The following is a 19,765-nucleotide window of genomic DNA, read 5'->3' on the forward strand; positions in this document are numbered from 1 at the left end:
TCTGCGCCTGCTTTAAATGAGTTGTCACCAATGTGAGCATCTTATTGTGTCTCCTTACTGGTGTGGATGCCTCATGTGTGCCGTCAAGTAAGGATGGAAATGAATTTGCATCAGAAGCCCAAGAGGTGTACTGTGACGCTTCTCTGCGTCCTCAAATACCATGTGTCATTTATGATACTAGTGTCTTCCTATATGGCAGAGCGGCCATATTATTATATTACTATAAATATACACATTTTTAAAAATATTTAAAGGCTGCCTATTATGTTTGGGTATGGGGAAGTGACTGTCTCAATTTGGTTATGCGTTACATTAGTCCATCCAAAAGCATTTTTAGGTAGACTATAGCTGGATTACTTGACCTGAATAAATTGTGTAGGCCTAAGGCCCAAGAGAGGTGCCTGCTTAAAGGAGAACTTCAGCGAAAAACTAAAAATACACTGTGGGCAGGGGGGTGCGGGAACATAATAAAGAATTTATACTTACCCGTCCCTGAACCCTGGCATCGCTGCATCACCACCTCGCTCTCATCCTCTGGTCTCCAGTTTCTCCTGTGTTTTGGTGTTGTCATGACCTAGCAGAAAGTGCCCGGTTAGCCAGTTAGTGACTGAGTGGCTGAGCCGGCCTTCCTGAGCTGGGTCATGATGTTGCAAGAGCAGGATCTGCAGGAGGCCGGCAGTGGTCCGTGAGCAGTGATGCAGCACTGCATTGGTATGGAGATGGGTAAGTATAGACAATATTCCCCTCCACCCCCTGCCTGCACTGTATTTTTTGTTTTCACTGGAGTTCTCCTTAAACGCTCCATCTATTGAGGTCTCCTTGATGTGACAGATGGGTTTATGCAAATTAAGCAAAATGCTGACCCACATTCACACATTATAGTCACCTTGTGCGTCTGAAACCTCACCATTGAGCTAATAGTAGCTCGATGTTGACGGGACTGATCTGAAACATGCAGCTATTGGGATGTGATTTCAGCTGGATGCAACAACCACATTTTGGAAACACAAGTATAGCAGTAACGACTGTTTAAAAAAAATCTGTGTATTTTAGTGTATTTTGTGTTTGTTGTGTGTGTGTGTGTGTGTGTGTGTGTGTGTGTGTGTGTGTGTGTAATTTTCAGAACTTAGCATGTATATGTGATTGAGGTGTAAATTGTAAACTTTAATTTGAGGGGTGTAAAGTAATCCAGCGGTTTTGGCAATTTTTTAAAATTATGTATGGAATTTTTCTGTGGGTGGAGACTAGCTGCTATAAAATCTACCATAGGCTGCACAAATGAGGAAATCCTCTTCTTCTATATCTCTATATAACAACCAGCAGTAGCAGCATGGAGGACATTATAGAGCAGTACTAAGCAGTGTAAACTGTAATAGGAGCATAGGAGTGAGACATAGCATTCTCCATGCTCTTTTCCATAAAAGATAAGTTTAGGAGGTGGTAATTGGCTGTATATAATGATAAACATTACCTGAGCTTATGAATGCTATTCTTCTCTTGGTTTGTTTGTTTGGTTTGGTTAGTACTACACAAGTGCTTAGTAGCTTTTGTGGTCACAAAATACTACTATAGTCAGCCATTTTGGAGGCTATTAGGAGCTGTCTTTTGCCCCCTGGTCACCCAATCGGTATAAAAGTTATACACAGGTACTTCCCTGCTTCCAAACCCGATCAACTATCTCTGTGTCTATTTGTCCCCCATTCTTCATCGATATGCTGGTAAAATTGAGGGGGTAGTAATATGACACATGCCCTGGGCCCTGAATTTTAGATAAAGGGCTAAAGCAGTAAACTAAATATTTACCCTGGTATAGAGCAGTACTATAACTGTGTATAGACGTACACCCCACAACCTACATGCACCCTGAGAGATAGCAAAAACAAATGATTGTTTTACAGTTTCCATTCATTTCAGTGAAAGGCCTAACCTAAGATCAAATGGGTATAAAAATGGGGTATACATATATGATAGATCAGGTAAAAATATTCCAACTTGTTTGTTACCTACTTTTTTGTAAGTGGCAGAGGGGCCCTTGGGCAGGTTTAGGCACTAGGATGCAGGTCCAGCTGTTACCTCTGCATCTCCCATAGCTTGTTGGGTAATGCCAATAGGGTGACTTCTAATGAGGAGCTTTATTTCAGAGACCCACAGTCTTTATCAGAGTTAAAAGAACCAGACAACCCCCTTAAATTTCAAGCTATTCTTAAGAACTGGTAAATAAATAGTAAAATTTACAGCGTCAGGTAAGATCTGGGTATTGTCAGCTGTTTACACAGCTCCCCACGGGGACGTCCAGGCAGCTGTTTTTATTGGCTATGAATTGTCTTTCAGCTGAAGTGTTAATGTTGGTGTTGGACGGTGATAACAAGCAATAAAGCTACGGAGCAAAAGGAAAAGATTAAAGGGAATTAATGCGTCAGTAGATGATAAGCAACAGGCCTTTCCAGCTAGGCCCCTAGTCGTGTGCAGTAATAACACAATTTATTTTTATTTGACACAGTAATAAGTGTCCCCTTATTGTTCTACTGTAAATCTTAGATGGGCACAGAGGGGGCACAGGACACAAATGAGGGGGGTTCACATCCTGAACGTGAACATATTTCACTGATAATTAGATCTATTTATCTGCGATTTTGTTAATTATCGCTGACTCAGCAGGAAGATGTAGGATTATTTATTTATTTGTTTCTTTTTGGCTAAGCTGTTACATTTTGGTTACATGTTCTGCATCAGGGAATGGTAATAATAAGATACATAAACTTTGTAAAGGAAGGGAGACAGCAAAATATAAGCACTAGAGAGGGGAAAAAAAGGTCTGCTATTTTTTTTTTTCAGAAAGAGCGCCACACGTGCCCTTAGGTTGCCAATGGTATTGCAGCTAAATCTCATTTAAGTGCGGGACAGAGGATTTTGTCTTGCCATGTAGTCTCTCTGTTAGAGATGAGCAAAACAGATCCATTTCGCTTCATATGAAATCTCCCAGAGGCTGCTAGATGTGTGCAGAAGGAGGATACCGCCCGGGGACCTGCCAGATCAGTGCTCATTTGCTCCTCCTTCCCCGCTTGCTGCCGCTGCTATTATACATGCTGGCAGCAAGCAGGTAAGAGAGGGGCGGGGGAAGGGGGGGGCACGGGGAGCCCATAGGATATAGCGGCACGACGCTCCTGTTACACGGTTACCCTCAGCCACAGAGTTCTGACTGCAGCTTATCTCTCCCAGAACAAAGGGGGAAGGACGTGATTTGTCATTGGATGTTCGGAAGATCCCCATACACCTTAAACCATTGGCTAAACCTGCCACGAGCATGGGTATGGCTGACAAAACTATAAGGTGTATGGGACCTTAAGGGTTTCAATAGCCAGACCTCATATATGTACTGTATATAGCCATACTGTAAATATCAGAGCTGAGTATCAGATCATACTATACATCTGGCGAACAGTAAGGGTAGTATTCCAGGAGGCACTTTTTCGATGATCAACGATTAATTATAAATTAACCCAAACGAACCCTAGGGTGAATGACCTGAAATCATTCACCCAATTACACAGAACGATGATCGTTACTTATGATTGTTCTTGCGGTCGTCCTGTCATCGCCACTGCGTTCACCACTACTGTGAATGACCAAACGACGTCTTATTACATGCGAACGATTTGCAAATGGTCAACTATCAAAATAGGTCCAAATTCTATCAAACGACCAACGATTTCTCGTTGGTTGTTTAATCGTTTTCTGCTATTACATTAAACGATTATTGTTCAAATCCGAACCATATAGCGATTTTTCGAACAATATGTCCTGTGTAATACCACCCTAAGGGGTGCAAGTTGCACTTGAATGATAAGTACAGATCATTAGGAATGTTACTATGCATGGATGAAACTTTAACCCTTCTACATGTGGATCCCCCCTCCACCCACAACATTTTTATTCATGATCTGCAGTTAATCATATTGACTTTTTTGACATAATTACACAGGGGACTTGGCAGGAATCTTCCTCCTTTAAGATCACAGTCTTGCAAAAATAATTTGGCAGCATTGGGACATTCGGCAATGATATAATGACCTGGGGGAGTTGATAATTTGATGTGGTTCTCTCCCCCCCAAAACCCCCACATGTTTCATGTCATTTCTTTTTTTCACTTTTGGAAATGTCAGTATGTTGAAGTATACAGTCCCTTTGCTGTTAGTTACAATACGAATGTCGGTGCTGAGACCACTGCGGCTGTGTGACAGGTGTCTAATAAATTATGCAGAGTTAGTCAAGTGTGAAGTTAACTTGAAACTAAAATGAATTACCTGTGTTGTAATGTAGCCCAAATGGTTGCCCGCTCTGTGGCCCCTGGCTCTAGTTTACAGCACAGAAGGTCTAACAGGAAATATCAAACTGGACCTCCAATTGTATGGTTGATTTACCTTCCTTCCTTTATGTCCTATCAATGCAGCCTCTATGTAGAGTCCTAACATCGATTTGCAAAGGGAATAAAGCCAACTATGGCTACACCCTCTTAGCATTGATAGTAATCAGTAGCCCTTGGATGGATTCAAGGGCCAAAAGCAATGCCACCATAATTTTATTGGTTGACCTTTACTGTTCTAGGGCACATCAATTGAATCATGCCCTTCCCCACCCTTGAACCCCAGATCGTCACATCACCTACATAAAACATATGGAGAAACTGTATGCACCAAAAAATCGTTTGAAATTTATTTTTTTAGTTTTCTGCCCCATAGAGCTAAAATGATAAATACTGACTTCTCAGTACCACCTTTAGGGGGAGCTTAGGAGCTTACTGTGTATACATTGATGATAGACAGTATCCACTATGCTTACTTTACTGATAAATTCAAGCAGTCAGAGTTTTACCTTTAAAAGAGTTAACTACCAGACCGCAGGAACCCCAACCGATTCTGAAAACTGCAATGTTCAGAGGGCCCATAGAGAATGAATGATGTGCTGGTTGCACATGTGAGCTGTCGCTCCATTTATTCAAAAGACATTCGCCCTCTGCTGTTATGATATGATCACTCAGATCCTCACTGATCCTCTGGATAGGAGATAACTATTGGTAATGAGTATACCCCTTTAAGGGTGGTATTACACGGGTCGATGGGGGCCCGATAATACCTGTAAACGAGCAGCGATCTGCTAGATCGTTGCTCGTTTACTGGACCTATTACACGGCCCGATAATCGTTTGACAAGAGCTGCAAGGACATCGTTACCGATGTCCTTGCAGCCCTTGCTAAACTGGCATACATTACCGATCCACGTTCCAGGGCTGCTCCTGCGGCCGCTTCTCCCAGGGGTCCCGCGCGCTCTCTAGCGTCACAGCAGCCTGTCAGCTGGTAGGCCGCTCAGCCAATCACAGGCCGGGACCGCCGCGGCGTGTGATTGGCTGAGCGGCCTATCAGCTGACAGGCCTCTGTGACGCTAGAGCGCGCGCGGGACGCAGGGAGAAGCGGACGGCAGGAGCAGCCCTGGAACGTGGATGGGTAATGTATATCGTTAGTCGACGGCCACGCACCGCTATTACACGCAGCGGTGCGCGGTCGGCGCCCGACGAAAATAGGTTCTAACCTATATCAACGATCAGCCGATGATCGTTGTCATCGGCTGATCGTTGCATTTATTACACGGAGCGATAATCGGCCGAATCGGGCCAATTCGGCCGATTATCGTTCCGTGTAATACCACCCTATGTCTAGACAAGGTCCTTTGAAATTCTGATTTAGAAAACTAATCAGTAGTGTAATAATACAGTCATTTCATGTACAATTTATCTTTATTAACCCTAACATATGTCAGTTAAATCCCTCAGAATCACCAGGATCCTATAGTGTTACTGACTGAAGTCTGCTTCCAAAACGCAATCACCAAGTGTTAACAGACAATGGTTGGTGCATAGGAAATGTCTCTTGATTGAGGTGATAGGGGGTTCTGCCATCGTTCAGTCTTTCTTCTCGGTAATTGTGGATGGTGTACTGTGGCATGACCGATGTGACAGACGTGTGTCTCAGTTGGATTAATCAGTGAGTCCTTTGATCCGTAACATATGCTCCCTGTAGACATTTCAAGTCAACATATTCAACATTTGTGCTCTGCCAGTTTAAGAAGGTCTTGTGCTGAAAAAAAATTGCCATCATGCAGAAAGGTTCTTGTGCTAATGGCAGCGGGGATGACATATATATCACTGGTTATCTGTTCTGCCATTTATTTCCCAATCTGAGCAGAATCACACAGAATATCCAACTGTCGAGTGTCGACCTTTCTGCTCTGTTAATACGCAATTTCTTGACTGTGCACTGGGAAGAAAAACAGCAAAAGTAAAAATAAATCTGCTAAAACAGAAATCTGCCACCATACCCATTGTCACCCAGCTTTCCCAGATGTGTGAATATCAAATCGACAGAAATATTTAGTAGTACTGTATATAGATTTTTACCCTTGTCATTGTAGACTCTTAGGAAGATGGATGACAACCCTGTAATGGCAGTCATAGTGGTTGGTATCCAGATTTCTCAGCAACAGGTAAAAGTACACACTAGAATTTATGACACCTGTAGAAAAAAAAATTCTGTGGCTGCTGATACATTGTAAAAAAATGTCATCACATTGTAGCTTGGGCTGGGTTGCATAGAACAATATTATATTATATATTTTATATAATATTATATATTTTGGCTGTCCATTATTTGACAATGATGTCTGTGAAAAAAGCCGATGTATGTGAACCTAGCCTTAATCTAATCCTGATCACCAAAATATTGGCTAGTAGGCAATAACCATGTAAGACCTTAAGGCCCTATTACAAACGCAGATTTATCTGACAGATCATTGAAGACAAAGAAGCCAGGAACGGACTATAAACAGAAAACAGGTCACAAAGGAAAGACTGAGATTTCTCCTCTTTTCAAATCTATTCCTGGCTTTGGCTTCGGCTTCAATAATCAGTATAGTCAGATAATCTGTGTGGGTATTAGGACCTTAACTCCAACTCTATTCCCGAACAGGTAGGGGATAATCTTTCTCAACCTGGCCTGCTAGGCCTCAAAATCTAGGCCACACTTCCAGGACTAACTTCCATGGTTACTTTACAGACCTGCAGGGCAACTAATTCCACCCTCTGTTATCCACCTGCCCAGCGAGGCTAGAATTTCTCCCTTACTACAGGCTCTTGCATGTATGGGCCCTCCACCGCTAGCTCTATACAGGTTATTCATACTGGGCTAATATTTTACCACAGCCTCAGACTCCCTAGAGCTAGTCCCAGGCTTATCCTTGTCATTCCAGTGTGTTTTTTTTTTTTTTTTTTGTCTACAGCAGGTACATGGGTCACTTTACATGAAAATAAAGAACTTTATTCATAAATGCCTTCTGATGAGGCAGCAGAGACATAATTATTCTTTCAATACGGACTGTCTATAATAATTTGGAAATCAATGCGACCCCCAAGAGGATTAACACTGGTTTATGCACAATTTAAGCTTTTCTCTGTGTCCCGGTGACTGTGAAAACTGTGATGAGCGACGGTCAGAGACACATGTTCCACTACAGCCTTTGGGATCGGAGTTGGGAGCCGCTGCAGCAGCCGCATATGAATATTTATAGGCAACGGGGCAGGGGCAATGGCTGACTTTGACAGTTTAAAGGAACACTTAGTTAATTAGAGGATGACATGTCACCCGGGGTCCCCTGACACTGCCCTACCTTCTGTCTCCGCAGCCTTTTTCTGTATTTTTGACAAGCTAGATTACATCATTACATTGGGTTTTACTCGTTAGCTGCCCCCCTAACGAAAAAGTGCATATATTAGGCATTAATTAGATGTTATCTCATGGCATGCTGTGAATTCAAGCAGGAAAAAAAAATTACGTTTCAAAGGATATGTGATCGGGATTTCAGCAGCCCATTAAAAGCTTCTTGCTATTATTGACTGTCCTGAGCTGCAGAGCGGGTGGCACGGGCTCTTTAAGTGAGTTGTAAAACACGGATATGTTTAATATTCAGACGACTGCGATGTCGCTGTCATAATGAGAGCTGCAGCCAAAAATACCAAGGGATAATTTAAAGATGAGGTCATGGTTTAGTTACTAGAAGTTTGAGGGTTTTTTAAAATCAGAAAATAATTATAAGTTCATTTTTGACATACCGTTTTTTTTTGTTAGAAAGTTTCCTCAAAAATAAGTTGATCACATGTCCTGCTACTGGAGCCGCGCGGGGATCAGCTGAGATTAGCCTTTAGCAAGTGTTTAATTCCTCTACAGTGCCTCCACAGGCAAAATGAGGCATTACACTATTCCAATTAAATGCAACAAGCTGTCTGTGTGAGGGCCGTATTAGTAGTGCCTGATGCGCTCTGCGATGTGCTAGATGAGCACTTGCTTACAGAGCCCATTATATGGGTCAACTATCTGGCGGCAAGGGCTACACAGACATCGTGAACGATGTCCGTGAAGCCCTTGCTTTATATAGAAAATAATAATGTTTACTTTCCTGTCCAAGCTCATTAATGTCCTCCTGCCTGTTCCCCACTGACCAGAGCCGCCTCTGAAGCTTCTACACCTGTCTCTGAAGTGACAGACCGCTCAGCTAATCACTGACCAAGACAGAGCCGCGGCAAGAGATTGCCTTAGCAGCCTGTCACTTCAGAGACTGGAATAGAAGCTTCAGTGGCAGCTCTGGCTGGTCAGTGGGGAATAGGCAGGAGGACACCGGAGGAGCATGGACAGGTAAGTATACATTTATTCATCTATCATTTTCTATATATTTTAAACAGCCACAAACCGCGCACCTTATATTAGTGATGTGGGGTCGGTGGCCGATGATTACCTAATCAGCTGTTCATTGTCTTTATTACACCGAGGGATATCTGCCCAATTCTAGGAAGATAGTCACCCCATATAATAGGACTCAGGGCAGAGAAGCGCCAGGTCCTGCTCTTTATCTCTTCTCTTGGTCCTAGCTAATAGATAGATTCCTAAATGGAAAACAATTTTTTACATCTAATAGAGCATTTGAAAGTGGGTTTCCTAAACCTGACAACACCTGTAAAGGGCATTAGCTTTGAAAATTAGAAAGAAACGAAATAGCAGTAAATATAAGTTCTTTAGTTGTTGTTTTCTTCCATTTGTTAAAAAATGTATTCAGCTACTTTTGGATCATATGATTTCAGCCATCTACTCTGTGTTGGTAGGGTATTTAGAGGGCTTGTGCAGCAAATTGAACTACTACCGTGGGTAAAGGAAAGCCTAGCTTTGTCATTGGGGTAATCTAAATTATTATACAATAATACAAGAGAGGTATCACCAGTTGCATAACTATAGGGGTTGCAATTGCGAGGGGGCCCCCTTACCATCTATTGTCTGCTCCTATTGTAATACAAGATTTCAGAGCTTGGACTAGGGTAGGAACCAGGAGAGGTGAACTTAACCCCCCACCCCCCTAAACAACTGCAACCATCATGTTCTTTTGGCACCTCACAATGGGAGTTGTAGTTTTTCAGCCTATGTTCGTCTAGGTTGCAGCACTACAACCCCCATCATGTTCTCCTGGCAGACTGGGAAACAATGAGTAGAGAATGGCACAGTACAGTACATTAATTGTGGGGGACAGTGGCACAGTACATGAGGGGAAGGCAATGGCACAGTACATGAGGGGGACAGTGACAGTTTACTAGGACGTGGTTGCATATTAGGGGACGTCACCTGAGAGTCATTGGATATAACTAAGTATTTAGTCTCTGACTGCACCTGATCTGGTGGGATGGTCAGCCCAAGCTAAAATTTTGAACTAGGGAAGATTGGAAGATTTCTTATTCAGGAATCAAGGAAAGCTAGGTGATGACTTTTGTTACCGCATAGGTTACCATGATGGTTTTGCCTAGTTATTGTTGGAAAGCTAAATGGTAACATGCTTGGAACTGCTTTCAATATCGTTTAGTTTTCCTGATTCTGTGGCTTACATACAATACAAATTGTCTAGAGGTCCCTCTAAATTAGGTCACATAACGTCACCCCAATAAAACGAAACGTGTGTGTGTGTAATAAAATTAGTTCACCCCTTTCCACATTTAGCCGCACAGAAATAGCTCACAACCTAATGGAATACGCCACTATTAGAGTTTATCCACACAGGGTGTAATACGCTGCAGATTTTCCACAACAGATTTGTGTTCAGAAAATCTGCAGAATACCACAGTACCAGCAAAGTGGATGGGGTACATAGAAATCTACTTGTGGTGGACGCAAGGAGGAAGGGTGGAGTAGTCCAAGGCAGCTGAGAATAGTAGTTCTGAAGTTAGGCCACTTTGAGGTTGGTTAACCCTTTAGATCCCCCGGAGGATTGGCACAACTTTTTGTCAATGAGGTCTGCAGAAAATCATAAGTCTTTGACTCCAGGATAAACTTGATTGTCTAGGGATGTACCCATGATACCAGTGCAGCCCTGAAGTCCCCTCAACAGGTTGTGATTTGAGGGTATCTCATACAAAGGACACCTGTGGTGATACCTGCTGCACTGCCTAGTTATAATGAAATGTGGCGCATATACATATGAACACAACTGAGTTTCCAACGAAACAAGCTGATATCCATGTCTGATGAATCGTACTAAATGGTTTGTAGAATTAATTTCTCAGATCTACATAATTAATGAAGCTACTAAATTTATAATCTTTTTTGAAACTTAGTTGCTAGAAGCTATTAAAGAATCTCTGTGAACTCCTCTATTCACCCTGTATATAAATAAGCACATCCATAGACTGCAGCTTGCTAATGGCATTAACTCTTGATCTTATAGAGTGTATGGCCAGGGGCCAGTCTGTATCAATGATCCCTGGTCCCAGCTTTGCAAGCTCATAGGAAGCCTTTGTCTGCTCATTCTGCTCCAGTTACACGTTGGGTCAATGATTTACTTATGTAAGACGGTAAAATCTATTATTAGGTATTTTACTTATGAGAGAGAAGGTCATTAACCCATTCCCTGCAACCTGTCTGCAACTTAATTAAAGTAATTCACCATCATTACACCACTCTGCTGTACAACACATAACCAGAAGATGGTGCTATAACCTATTTACAGTTGAGAATTGCTCATTGGTAGGTTATCAGTGGGAAAGTAACCTTATTATAACCTGAATGGGTGAGTAGTAGTATGAATGATGGGGATCCATGACGCTCATTGAAGGAGTGTTTGATAATTTATAAGTAGTGTGATTACATGTGCTGAAGATCATTTGTGAACCATGAAAAAGCTCATTCTAGCAGCACATTTCATTTTACCTCTTCTATGAACTTACATATCCACTTCATATATTAATAATGATAATATATCCACTTTCCCTTGGAAAATCACCCCATGTCTAGTTGTGCAGGGTCTGGCTGGTAAGATGCATGGTGCAGGCTGTGAATAATGTCATAAAGTCATTGTTCTGGATTTTCACAAATTTCCTCCCCTTCTGGTCTCATTTGTCTTTAAATTATAAAATTATATGGTTTGGAGGACATTGATCAGTCTAGTCTGGCTCCACACAGACATGCACAAATATAACACACACACACACACACACACACATATACACACACATGTATACACACACAAATACATATACACACACATTCACACAAAAGGACAATCCATCTAAATAAATGTCAGGAGGTATCCTTTTGCCATTCCCCCTCCCCTTCTCTTCCCACAGGCTACACAGAAGATCAGTACAATGTATGGATGACTCCAGTATGTCAGACCAGAACCAGAGGCCAGTAGCCTTATAACGATACTCAGTATATACAAACTTAAGTGTTCACCAGTGTTACAAACAACTTCTCTCCCTGTGATCGCCTATGTGATTCCTAACATATCTGTACATTTGACAAAAATAAATCCTTACCCCAGAAAAAAAACCTCAAAAACCTTGGCCACTAAATGCTCTACATCCATCAAGCACAGGAAGTATGGACAGGGCTTAGCTACTGTTATGTTCATTAGAAAAGAAGAGGGACCCTGGACCCTGTAGCTGCATACTGTATCTGTTATCCTTTCTTTGCCCTCCAGAGGATTCCTACTGCCCCTGCAAGGTAAATCAAGGCTTTCCTCCTATCTCAGCCGCAGCAGTGCTAAGCATTACCCTTTCCTTGTTGTGATGCTGTTTCCAGTGCTTAGTATTTCACTTGCGGTATGTAATGGCTTAGCGTTAAGAGGACGGTATTGGGCTATGCTGTAAATGGCCAGACAAGCAAGGGAAAGAAAGAAATTGCGTGTGTTTTACAACCAGCCCAGCTTGTTTCCCACCTTCTAAACTGGAGAGAATAAAAGATAGCTGTGCACCATGGAGAGGACACTCAGGGCTCGATAATAGCAGGGAAATCCCAAATATCACTTTGTCACTACTTTGAAGTGTTAATGTAACAAAACCATTCAGGTTTGAACAACAGGTAAGATTTAAGTGTGAGTGTGAGTGTGTGTGTGTGTGTGGGGGGGGCTATTGGCTGAAGGAGCCAAAATCCATTGTGAAATTAGTCTAAGAGAGCAGTGGGTAGGCACTATATAATAAAAAGTATAATCCAAGAAATGAAAGAAACAATACATGAAAAAGAGCTATAGGCTGTGCACTAAACATTACACAGTGTATCATTTTTTTCCGGATTGTTCTTTTCAGGACCCCTGTTCTCCTAAAAGATCACTGTATCCTGCCAGTATAACATATCTATGTATACAAATCAAGTAGAGCAGGTCCCATTCTATATGTCTTCCTGATTGATTTTTTTTCTATTTCCTTCTGTCTCTTTCAGTCTTTTACTCTGTATTATGTTATCCGTTCCATTTCCAAGAATCTTTCCATTGCTTTCTCTCTCTTACCTCGCCTTGCCGCTCCCCAGCATTAATAGCAGGGTCTTTATAGAGAAAGGTCTATGTTGCCGTCTTATCGTCAGCCTTCAATCCTTGCTCCTGTTCATGCGGTAATTGCATTAGGCCTGAACAATAGCTGGGGGTTTTAACTGTCCAACAAACATCCATTTTTGCCACTAAATGACTAATTTAACACTGTGTTGCATTTGCTAGTATAGGATTAGAAAGATTGAGAGCCTAGGAAGGGGTCGGCAGTGGGATACAATGAAATTAAGTTGGACTTAGAATTCCTGAGCGGCATGTATTTTCCCCTGAAAGGCAGGTTAAAAGTTCACTCATGCACAACTGAGACCCCTCTCACATTTACCATTGTTCTGTGGGTGGGTCCAATCTGCCATTAGAGGACATTACTAGTAAATGGACATCTCGATTAACCAGATCACAGTCCTGGGTGGTCACCTATGGAGGAAACATATACCTACTGTAAGCCTGGTAGTAACTCAACCTTCCCTATTTACAGCCACCTAGTCTCTTTCCGGGTTTTGTTCTGCATTGTGCCTCCTATTCTTCTATAAGATTGGGAAATAAAGAAACCAGAGAAAAGAAGGCAACACTCAGAATTTCAAGAATTGTTTGAGAAGTCATAAAATTTTTGTGACAACTTATTTGGGATTATCTCTCAGCTTTCCTTGACTTTGAAAGGGGAGGGGCTAGGAACACTCTCAATGCAAAGTGCTCCAGGAAGCTAATTAGAAGAACCCACCCCCTAGGCACTTGCAGTGGCCAGGACCTCGGTATGTATAGACTCCCCTCGCTGACCTCTTTATAGATCACTTAAACTGCTTTAATGGGGTTGGACTAAAATTTCCCATGCTCAACCATTATTTTTAAATGGGATAGAATGTGCCATGTTTGTGACTCTGGGAATACACCTTTAAATTATATAATTCTAGAAGTCTGGAGCGTCCAAGCTCAATGCATGCTGGTCTATTAATAACTTTAAAGCATATATATAGTATAGAATAGGCTCCATGCAGCTTTACATGTGATTTGTGATTCAACCCATGAAAAATAGGTCATAAAGACAGTGGCTTACTTTAAAATTATTCGCTTTTGGAGTTGTCCACTTCTGGACCTTTGCGGTCCTTTTTCTGGTAGGGTGTAATCTGTTACAGTGTCAGGATCAAGGATAGCCTTAGGATCCTCTGGTACTTTGATGGACCATTCCAATCCTGACTACTGGTTTGAGATATAGAAACATAGAAGACTTTTTGCATTTTGTTTCTGATCTTTCCTCCAATTAATCTCATATTGTGCCCCCTTGTTTTTGTGTTCATTTTTTTTTTTATTAAAAACACTTCCCTCCCAAACTTTATTTAGTCCTTTAACATATTTAAAGGTTTTAATCATGTCCCACCTTTCTCTTCTTTCCTTTAGACTATACATCTGTAATTTTTCCTGGTTTCCCTGATGGCTTTATGCCTCATGCCATCTACCATTTTTTGACCCATTCTATTTTATCAATATCTTTATGTAGGTTAGGTCTTCAGAACTGGACACAGTATTCCAGATGTGGTGTCACTAGAGCTCTATACAGCAGCATCATAGTCTCCCTCTTCCTACTGGTTATACCTCTAGCTATACAGCCCAGCATACCATTAGTTTTCCCTACTGCCTGGTTGCACTGGTGACTCAGGCTTTCAGAAATTACTGCCTCTAAATCCTTCTCTTTTGAAGTCTTTGATAACACAGAACTGCCAGTATGATAATTGCATAGATGATTTATTTTCCACAAGTGCATTATTTTACATTTGGAAACATTGAACTGCAGATTCCATTGTTTGACTACTTATCTAGTAAAGTCAAATCATTTTCCATATTACTGACAGCTTCAGGAATATCAACGCTATTGAACACTTTTGTGTCATCAACAAACAGACAAACCTTGCAAACATATTAAAAAGACCCAGAACAGACTATTGTGGCGCACCACTTGTCTCTGCTCGGAATATACACCATTCAGCTAACCACAAATCCAGGGATAAAGCCGAATTTTCACTAAGGCTGCATTCACACGTCCCGTAAAATTGTCTGTGGTCGCGGATCAGATTTAGGGACCATTGATATGAATGCAGCCATTCACATGATCCGTGTCGCGAGCCACACCGGCAAAAAAAAAAAACATGTCCTAGTGCGTATCACGGCACGAATCACCTTCATCTGCGCGCCGCCCGGCTGTAGAGATGACAGGACAGCATGATGATCTCCTGTCATCAAATCTACTACTCACCTATTCCCCTGTGCTGACCGGCGTACATGTTCACCAGAAGTGGCCTGGAGTACGCTGCTTTCTCCAGTGAGCGCTTGTAGCCAGTCTGCTTGGGGGAATACGTGAATAGTAGATGCGATGACAGGAGAGCACATGGAGGAATCCGGGCCGGGTGGTGAAGGGCTCCAGCTAGGCGATCCGGGCCGCGATTCTCCTCAGGATCGCGGCACAGATCGTGTGAATGAGGCCTAAGTTCTCTATCGGCTCTTTACGGGGAATTGTATCAAAGGCTTTGTTGAAGTCCAGATATGCGATATCCTCAGCACCACATTCATTGCTCTCAGTTAACACATATGTGATGAAACTGGCCTCTGGGTTCTCCTTTCCTTTATTTTTGGAACTGGAAGCAGTGACGGATCCATCACACAGTGGACCCCACTGACATATAATGGGGTCTTATACAAACACAATACAAAACATCTATTTTTGTGTGTAAAATGTTTGCTGTAACTTCAGACAACCTGTAAAAGTGTCTGCTAATGGTATATAAAGGGGGTCTGTTGGAAAAAAAATGGCCTCCAATGTGAAGATAGCCCTAGGTGGGATGGATTTTTTTGTCCATCCATCAGTGACCATTAGCTGTTTTTGTACTTCATGTCTAATGGCAAATGGCTATATACCTTTTCATATGAATACACTTTGGAGGTAAACCAGAGGGATTTTTATATTGTGGGACTCTTTAAATTTTAGCATGTACCGAACCATTTTCTTCCTGTTCCTCCAAACTTCTCTGCCATGATAAATGAGAAGATTGAACATACTCTACACCTAGCGTAGTGCCCAAAGCCGACTTCTTACTGCTGACCTCCCAATGGCCTGGATCATTGCTGAGGCACCACAAGTATAAGTGCACTAACATCAAGTGCTCAGGATTAAGCTACTGAACCACAACAGCTCAGCTGCTTCTGTTGGGAATTATTTCATTTGTGAGATGGAATAGTAAAATGAATCACTATGAAGATAAAAGAGAAGATGGACAGGCCCAATAATATCCAACATTACTTAACGGATAATGGAACCAGATTGCAGTCAGTGCGGGGTAATGAATGGTTATGGGGTGGACACAGTGAGATTGCAGATGTACAAGAAGAGACCGGATAAAGACATCAAAAAGTGCAAATCTAGGCTCCATAGACATCACAAACCTGACTGCTAGACATCACAAACCTGACTGCTATCCAGCTATGAACAGATGCCTTCGTTGGTATGCAGATTCATTTTGGCGAAAGTGTTTTTTTTTTTTTTTTTTTTTTTATGGGAGACAAATAAAGGCCAAACATATAGTAAACCAAGAATCTAACAGGTAAAAGTCCAATGTCAACCTTAGCGTCTGTGGCCGGATGTACTGCTGTGTGATAAGACCACTTGCTTTAGACTAACACAAATCAGACATTGATTGCAGTGTGTTTGGGTATCAACTGTGCTATTCTTGGATTGGCAAGATAGAAAAAAACAGGCAGAGCGCCTCATTGGGTGATACAATATCTAAATATATATGGTATTACCAATCAAACAGACCAAGGCTTACCTGGTTTAATTGTGTACACAACCACTATACCATAGCAAAATATAAAATATAGTATAGATCAATCTAGGATATGGATGTACCACCAATCATAGGCACAGAATAGCAGATGATCATGGGATTTCCAAAAAACAATTCCTCTGCACTGACCATAGGTATAAATAGAATTTATCCATAAGTTTCAGGGCCAGTCCAGGATACTCCTCAAAGCGCAAGGTGATCATACCATAAATTAATGACCTTGTGGTTTGAGGAAAAGGTATCCTAAGCCCTGAAACACACTGACCATAGGTGTAACGAGAATTTATTTGTCCATAATTAGCCTTAAAACGTGTTACAAATAAATTCTAATACTTTTGATTTTTATTTTTTAATACCATTCTTGGATCTTCTTCTTTTCTTTACATTAAACTTTTTACATCAAGAGAAAATGTTGAGTAACTTAGAAACTTCTTTATCTATTTCCTACTGATGTTGACTTAGATTTTTTATTCCAATCACATGGTGCAAAGCTGCTTTCCAGTTTCCTGTAAAGATGTATAACTTGAATACTATAATCTACTGTGGTGCCTTATGGGACACCCTACAACACCTACCATTGATATTGCATTGGAGAATGGTTTCAAGAAGTAGCTTACCGAATGTCTCGCTTTGGGTGTGAATGGAGTAGATTTATTCTGCACTTTTCCTTCATATAAATAAGTATATAAAGTTTTCAGTTTTAATATGAAGCCAGCCGATTGAATGAGCAATAATTCCTTCTCCTCAGCTGCCAGTCTGTTTCTTGGCTTATATTTCTGCTTTCTGGCAGTGTCGGGGACAAGTGACAACATGTCATTTTTCTACCAGTGGCATCTTTTCAGGTTCTGGTATAACTTGTATAAGATAGACGATAAGTGAGGAGAGAATAATGTATGCCGGAGTCTTATAAATCCTGAGCTTAGACCTGTGGCTATCTTGGGATGGTTTTAATATGCAATATTTATTTCATGAATTCCTGTAGAAGTTTGAGGCGCAGGAGGAAGCAAAAATGTGCAGTCTCGGAGGAAAAGAAACTTTCTAAATCATCAGACAGCCCCTGTATATAGGAAATATATTCTTCTATTTGTATCCTGTCTTCCGTGGTATCAGTACGGATGGTATCAGAGCTAGTTTTACAGAAAATAGACATCTGAGTAGCCAGAAAAGTGTTATTTTCACAAACTTTTTATAATACCACCTCATGATACCAAGTAATACTATCATATAAGGTCTATATAAACAAAGCAGCATAGCCAATTTGTTCCATACATCTGATGGAAGTAAAAAAACTGTGTGAGGTCCGCTGAGCCAGTCAGCGGCTAAGGCAGGACCCCACTACGGAGCGGGGGGAGGTAAGTGCACTTTATTTCTTTTATCCTCCCTCTCCCTAGCACTTGCTAAAAATGGGTCTGGCCCGATTTCTTCTTTTAATAAAACTGGGTGGTTTTAGTTTGATCCTAGGACTCCTGTCCTATGAGCTTCTTGAGAAAACTTGTCTTAACTGTCTAAAATATGAACATATATTGGTAAATTAGTTTTACTAGTTTTCTGTGGTCTTTCATGTTTTATTTTTGGTTTTAATGCAAACTCTGCTCTGTTTTCTTCATTAGCCCACCTTCCTGTCTGGTGTACATCGTGTAATGGATTTTTTCCTGTGTACACTCTAGCCAGGAATTCAGCCAATTCCATCTTCCTTCCAGGTAGGGTAGTTGAAATTCCTGGCTAGAGTGTAAGGGTGTAAATTAGAACACTAACCCCCAACTATTGGAGGTTGCATCCCTGCAAGTCAGTCGATTCAAGCCCTTAAAGTGATATTGTCAACCCCCCCCCCCCCCTTACTCTTAGTGCTATTCTTCGAACCATCCACAAGCTTAGATGCTGCACATTTGATATATACCTGTATAAAGCTTTTCTGTGTCTACTTTCTGCTCTAAAAATCATTTCATTTCATTGGTGGACGGTGTTACCTAGGTGGGACTTTGCTGCAGTTGGGCCCCCTCTCCTATGGTGAGAGAGGGCCCAACTGCCATGAAGCCCCACCTAGGTAACACCGTCCACCAATGAAATGAAATGATTTTTAGAGCAGAAAGTAGACACAGACACTGTCCATATAGGGTTAGGGGCCCAACTACCATGAAGCCCCACCTAGGTGACACTGTCCATATAGGTTTAGGGGTCCAACTGCCTTGAAGCCCCACCTAGGTGACACTGTCAATATAGGAAAGGGGGCCCAACTGCTGTGAAGTCCCACCTAGGTGACCCCGGCCATATAGGAAAGGGGGCCTAACTGTCATGAAGCCTTACCTAGGTGACACTGGCCATATAGGAAAGGGGGCCTAACTGCTATACAGCCCTGCCTAGATGACACTGGCCAGATAAGAAAGGGGGCCTAAATGCCATGAAGCCCCACCTAGGTTACACGGTCCACTGATTAAATAAAGTGATTTTAGAGCAGAAAGAAGAGACAGACAAGTTTTATAGAATTATATATCAAATGTGCAGTTATATCTGGAACAGTTGGATGATAACAGATATGGCTGCTATTATAATTCCAAAAGAGCATTATCTTACATATTTCTCATATTTCCTATACTCCTGAATGACAAGTCTGCCCAGTGCCAGCTTGACAAATTATTTGCTGGCTTACAAACTGCGTCTCTAGTGTACGCCACGGAAAAGGTGGTTTGAGAAAAAATCTGCAACTTTTCTGTGGCATACGGCCCCCTCGTCTGATGGGTGGACAGGAGACGTGGCAAGGTGTGGCCTCCTCCCGCGCCTAATTTATCATTATTTACACCAGCAAGCAGGTGTAAATCATACCAATAATCTATACCTGCTACGGAGCAAGTGTAGATTTCTGCGGTAAGACCTGCGACAGGTCCAGCTGGGTTTATTAAAAGACGAGTGCTGCATACTAGTAATGTCCCCCATTATAGCTAAAAGGTGGCCACATTGGTTGTCACCAGAATTTCTCTGGACGAGATATAACCTTGTATTAGCTAAACTGGGAACAACTTAATAGATAACTGTGACCAA

General features: G+C 41.7%; 1 protein-coding gene across 2 annotated transcripts in view; it reads left to right on the forward strand.

Moving 5' to 3' along the window:
- The window catches only part of PDZRN3 (PDZ domain containing ring finger 3), a 188,750-nt gene that overhangs the window by 137,593 nt on the left and 31,392 nt on the right, over nt 1–19,765 (forward strand). The gene's annotated exons all lie outside the window — the stretch shown is intronic.

The sequence above is a fragment of the Dendropsophus ebraccatus genome, chromosome 4 (assembly GCF_027789765.1).
Source record: "Dendropsophus ebraccatus isolate aDenEbr1 chromosome 4, aDenEbr1.pat, whole genome shotgun sequence".
Lineage (NCBI taxonomy): Eukaryota > Metazoa > Chordata > Amphibia > Anura > Hylidae > Dendropsophus > Dendropsophus ebraccatus.